Source organism: Podarcis filfolensis, assembly GCF_964270895.1.
Source record: "Podarcis filfolensis genome assembly, chromosome: 1".
NCBI lineage: Eukaryota > Metazoa > Chordata > Lepidosauria > Squamata > Lacertidae > Podarcis > Podarcis filfolensis.
This window is the reverse complement of record NC_139604.1, coordinates 87,600,643-87,606,642: the sequence shown is the minus strand read 5'-3', so window position 1 is coordinate 87,606,642 and position 6,000 is coordinate 87,600,643.

Genomic DNA, 6,000 nt, shown 5'->3' with positions numbered 1-6,000 from the left:
TGGAGCAACCAGCTGAGACCTCTTCACACACCGGAGTTCACATGGTGGACTGAGGGAACAACAGGACTAGACTACCTTCCTCCTAAGGAGAAGGGGAGTGACCTAGCTAAGTCTGGCAGGACAGCTTACTCTATGGCATTAACCCCTTCGTGCATTAATTAGACTTGAGCATTTGGGTTATATGAGGCTGTATTCTCAGAGGGCCCTCCAATTTGAGTGTGCCACCAGCTGTTCCTTGCGAAAAATGCATTGCAGCTTCTTGGGCCCAGCAGTCAACAGGGCATGTTATCATACAATCCAGCAAATGGTTAGATACCATGATAGCATTCTAGTCATAAAGAATCACACATTACCTGATGGGCAGCTGTTGTGGCCAGAGCATTGTGCAGTAAGACCCATTCCATTCCTGTGATTGTGAACCAGGGCAATAAAACTTGTTGAGAGGCCCCTGTCCACCTCCCTGTTGCTCTAGAAGGGGAGATGATCTGAGACTGCTCTTTAAATACTATAAAGCTACATTGTAGTACAAAACAGCAACATACGAGGGCTTAGAACAGGTATTACACAGCATATTTCAAGCCCTCAGGCAAAATGTCTTGAATTCTTCAGAGAAAATTATATATTTATTGCCATGTGGAGAATATTTGGAGACAATTCTACACTCTTTTTCTAGTGGGAAGGGGAAAGAGGAGAAAAACCTCAGACATTTTCTTAGGAAAAAAGTCTTCTGTTAAATGTTGGCTCAGTTGTTTTTCACCCTGATGAAAGGGATACACACACACACATATACCAGAAGCAGAAGATGGCAGAAGGAAAGAACAATGCAACAACAGCAGCAAGAATACTTATCGCGAAGTATTGGAAGACACAAGATTTACCCACCTTGGAAGAATGGCAGATGAAAGTGATAGACTATATGGAATTGGCGGAAATGACTGGCAGAATCCGAGACCAGGGAGAAGAGTTGGTGGAAGAAGATTGGAAGAAATTTAAAGACTATTTGCAGAAACATTGTAAAATTAATGAATGTTAAAATGATGTAGGATTGAAATGAGATGGCTTTAGTAACAAAGTTAAAAGAATATGTAAAAAAGGATTGATAATTAGATGAAAATATGAAGTTCAATATGTTAAGATACAGAGTTAAGATAAAAACAAAGAGGGTAAGGATTTGCTGAATTAACTATGCAAACTGGAATACAAAAAAGGGAGGCGTGAGGAGGTCAAGGAAACAAGCAAACGAGCTTAAAGATATGAAAAAAAATGGATTTGTTTTTAACCTTTTCTACTTACTTCTTTTTTGTATTTTGTATTTTCTTTTTTTATGTATTTTTGTATTTTTGGTATTTTTTCTTTTTCTTGTCTTCTTTTTATTCTGTTAATTTTTGCTTTTTGTAAAATCCTAATAAACATATTATAAAAAAAATAAAGAAAGAACAGGGAGACAGGAAACTGAGAAAAGGATTGTACCATCCCAATTAATGTGTTGGAGTCAAAACTAAAATCAGAAGATAGAGATTATCAAAAGAATTGAGGAAGTGGAGAACCGATTACTTAAAGGCTTCTTTGACACAGAGACACACACAGTACTCATGGTACAATATTTTGTCAGCTATGATCAGTGAAGTGCTCAGGTATGGGCAGGGTTGAAAAAACACTCAAGTGTAAAAGAGAAAAGAAGCAACAAATATACTTAAAAGTTACATACACGCAAGGTATTTCCAGTGCATTAGGCAAGGTCAAAGACAAACTGACACGAGCACTTTGCAATGCACATCCATTAGAAGTGGTATTCTCAAATGCACCCTAATGGAAATGACATGAAGCCTTTTGCTATTTCGCCTGCCGCGTCTTTGGCAATTTCCCATTGACTTTGGGATAAACCAAGAGGCTGAGTAGATCAGGGAGTATAACGGTGCATCAGGTGTCGATAATTGTTTGTCTTTTACGGCAGTGATGCGCTCTCTACACTCTACTGAACACTCATGTTTTGGAAATAATTAGCTTCAATATGCCTAGGGGACAAGGATCCAGAAAGTCAAAGCTGCATGCTGTATAGCCATGCAAGATATAGGAAGCATCAAAAGTAGGAAACTCACTCCTCTAAAGTAAATTAGCATGCCTCCCTGAAAGTGATTGTAATTATACACACACATAAAGATGAAGCTCCAGCCACACTTGAATTTAAAGATTCGTTCTTATTCGGGGGTTGTTGTTTTTTGCACATGCAAGTCTTTCTATTGCCAGTGTCTCCAAGGCTTTGCCCTGTGAGGATCTCCTAGTTGAAACATCAATGAGAATACATGATATAGCTATGTAAAGAGATTGTTCTCCTGTTCCCTTCAAGTCTCACCCTTGAATGTGGCTTTTACTAGTCTCTTCTCATTTTATCATTGGTCCAGATTTTAGAAGGATGTTGAAAGTTGGCGTTCTAATTGTTGCTAGCAAAGGATATCTTGGAGATGGAGGGTACATGCCTGGCATTGCGATGGGTCTTTTACTTTGTTTTGTTTCATGATTAAGGTTTGTTCAGACATTAGAGACAAAAAAAAAAGGTGGTCCAAGTAGCCATTTCTATCACAGGCATGTGCTGCATATTTCATTACAATGTGCATTCAGGGAATTTATTTATTTATTTCAACAAAGGAAGAAGTGGAGGGAATGAAAAGCAAACAAATAAGGACAAGGAAGAGGCAAAAAGCTAACAAAACAACCACAAAAGCGGCCATGCAGAGAAAAAGGCCTGTGCCAAGCTGACCAGATGCAGGGCAGATCTGGAGGGCTGAGGACTGGACTCTTCCTCCTCCTCCCTGCTTCCATGCTACAAAAGCAGTCCCTCACCAGTACAGATCTTCACCATAGGTGGTGAGCCAGTGTCAAGGCAGGAGGCAAGAGCAGGTCTGCAATATCTCACGAGGCATCCATGAAGTCAAATTGATTCAAAGAAACAAAACAGGGCTAGTGAGCACAGCAACTCTTCCCAGTAGGTCTTGCCCCAATGAGGCAGTTGTGCGGACTGAAGGTCCTCACCTTCCTACAACTCCCTAAGTCTCCTCTTCCCCTGGGACCTCCCATTGAGACTTCCTCGCCTTGTCTGTCTTTGCTCTGCTCTCTTCATACCTCTGCAGGTTCTGGGAGACCAAGAGGGGAGGGGAGCTGGTTGCAGCAGAAGGGGGAGACGCCCTGGCTTCTTTAGCAGCCTGACTCATATCTGCCACTTAGTCCTCCTTTTTTCCAGCCTTTGCTTCTACCTCTGATTCTGGACTGGTCTTGGCCATAGACTCTCTTTTAGAAAATAAAATAAAATACATTTTTATTAGTTTTTAACATATTAATTAACATTCATCCAACAGAACTTCACATCTTATACAATATTTTTTGGACTTCCGTCAACGCCTCTGATGATTTTCCGTTCTTATTCCTTATTATGCATTTCTTAATTTCATGTTATCTTTAATTATCTTTAACTAATAATTCTCCTCATTGTCTTTTTTGCAATATTTCAAATAATTCACCTCACAAAACTTCTTGCAAACCTACTAGCATAATCTGTCCATCACAATTACTTTTCAAATAGTCCGTAAATTTACTCCAGTCTTCTGAGAATCTCTGGTCCCGCAGGTTTCGAATCCTTCCTGTTAGTTTAATTCTGCATAGTCCAGGTCTTTGCCATAGTCTCTTCCTGCTCACTAAGCCCTATTACCTCTCCAGCTTCTGACACCTCCTCCTCCTAGTCTGCTCTTTCTGACCACTCATCATCATCCCACCACCAATTCCCAAGTTCTGAACCTTCCTCCCTTGGGAGTTCCCCAGCTGGTGCCTCCCACCACCCCTCTGCAGCCAGCCAGCCAGATCAGAGTTCAGACAGAGACAGAGCTATGAGACGGATGCAGAGGCAGGCAGAATAAAAAAGCTGGAATGGATCTTCAGTTTCTGCCTGCATCTGTCTCTGGGGCGACTGGCTCCAGCAGCAGTCATAAGGGAGCATGAGAAGTACCTCATACAGTTCTTGCGTGGATAAAATGGGGATGCCATGCATGCCACCTTGAGCTCCCTGGCTAAAAGGTGGGATACAAATAACTAACTACATATTACGTTGCTATGCTGCACCATAACCAGCATTCTCTGGTTGGCCCACATCAAAACTTCAACACAACCCCAAGCCAATCAGGTATTTATGACAAGTGATGAATTGTTCCTCAAAAATGTCAGCTCATCAGCTTTAGCAAAGAGCTTTAGACTAAAACTCAGAAATGTAGAAGGATGGAGAAAATGGGAGGACACTTTTATTCTACTTACAAAAAAATGGCAAACAAAATTAGTATCAAGTTTGGGGGGGGGAAACATTTTTTGAGATTCTCCCCCAAATCTTTGGGCTATGCTATTGTTAATAAAGTGTGTTAACCATATTCATTCATTTGTATGCTGTGCATAATATAGTCGCTAGCTTTTGAAAGGGATTAGCATTTAATCTATTCAGCTGTGAGTTACCAATTGCCAGCCCCTGCTGAATGCAATGTATTACTTAAGTTCTTTGTGAGCCTGGAAGTTTATAAACAAAATTGCCATACGGGGCATAATTTTGCTTATGAATGTGTTTACTGTATGAATGGCTCCCTGTTAGCAGTCAGAACACCATATTGGTAAGTGGATATAGACAGATACACTTTTGTTTTAGGGTTAATTTGGGACAGGTGAATCACTGAAGCAGCAATTTATATGGCTAATTCATGGAAGCGATTCAACAGCTTTGCTTAAGTAGTTGTCAGATTTGGCTACTTTATTCCCCAGGAACTCATCTCCAATTGTTCACAAATTGCTAAAGGCAGTTCACAATTATTTGTATTGTTCTTGAAATGATATACATGGGATCGACCACAGAATTAGCATCTGTGTTTAGATTAGAGAATGTGAAAGGTGAAATGTGGCTCCAAGCACTCACTGCTGATCTACCTGTGTTCTTACCAGGACTTCTGAAGTAGAGTTTTGGGTCTCCTCCAGCCTCTCACCTTTTTGCAAATAGGATTCGGTCAGAAATTTAGGTTTGTGCGATTATAGTTGATTAAAACACTCTGGGGCAGCAAGTTCACTTTAATGAAAAAAGGGATACTTTTTGTTGTTAGGCTGTAGGATAAGATTGATGGGAAGACTATAACCTCCATGCAAACAAATCAGAACAGAAATCCTTGTTAATGTGTAGGCATGGTATTACCTCTGCACAAGCTTTCTGCAAGCAAATCAGGATGATCAGTGAAAAGACCATCTGGAGCAGCCCCTGAAGTACCTTAAGACCAAGCACCTATTGACAGATTATCACACTAAAATTCTAGAATCATAGAATTGTAGAAGGGACCCTAAGGACCATCTAGTCCAGCCCCCTGAAATGCAGCTGCCGCATTCAGGGATTGAACCTGCAACCTTCACGTCATCAGCACCACACTCTAACCAACTGAGCACAATCCAACCAAAGGCGGGGGGGGGGGCACAATTGTAGCACAGCATGCTAAAAAATGCCAACCTTAACCCACTTACTAAAGTGTAAGCTCCCATTAAACTTAGAGGGGTTTACTTCTGAGTACGCACTGTTAGAATTGCACTGCAAAGCCTACTGAAATCTGTGGGCTAAACCATGCTTGATTCTGTGCTGGACTACAGCCAAACACTTTTAAGCCTCATTGGTCTTTAATGGAAGAATCATAAAGATCCTTAACCCTCTCCCATTTAAATCACTGAAAGGTAAACAAAATGTTCCAGCTTTGCCTATGGTGTGACTTTTGCCTGCACGGTGCCTCAGGAATCCTTGTCTTCTTGGCTGAAATAGATTAACCTCTAAAACCAACACCTCTGATCTAGATTCAAGCCTGGTGCCGCAAAGCATTTCTTAACAGCCAGACAAGGCATGAAGCTAGCTGCAGGAAGACAATTAATGTGCACTTTTGAACAATATAGTGTCTGCTGATGAATTGAAGTAGGATTGGGACTACTGCATATGGGAAGGTG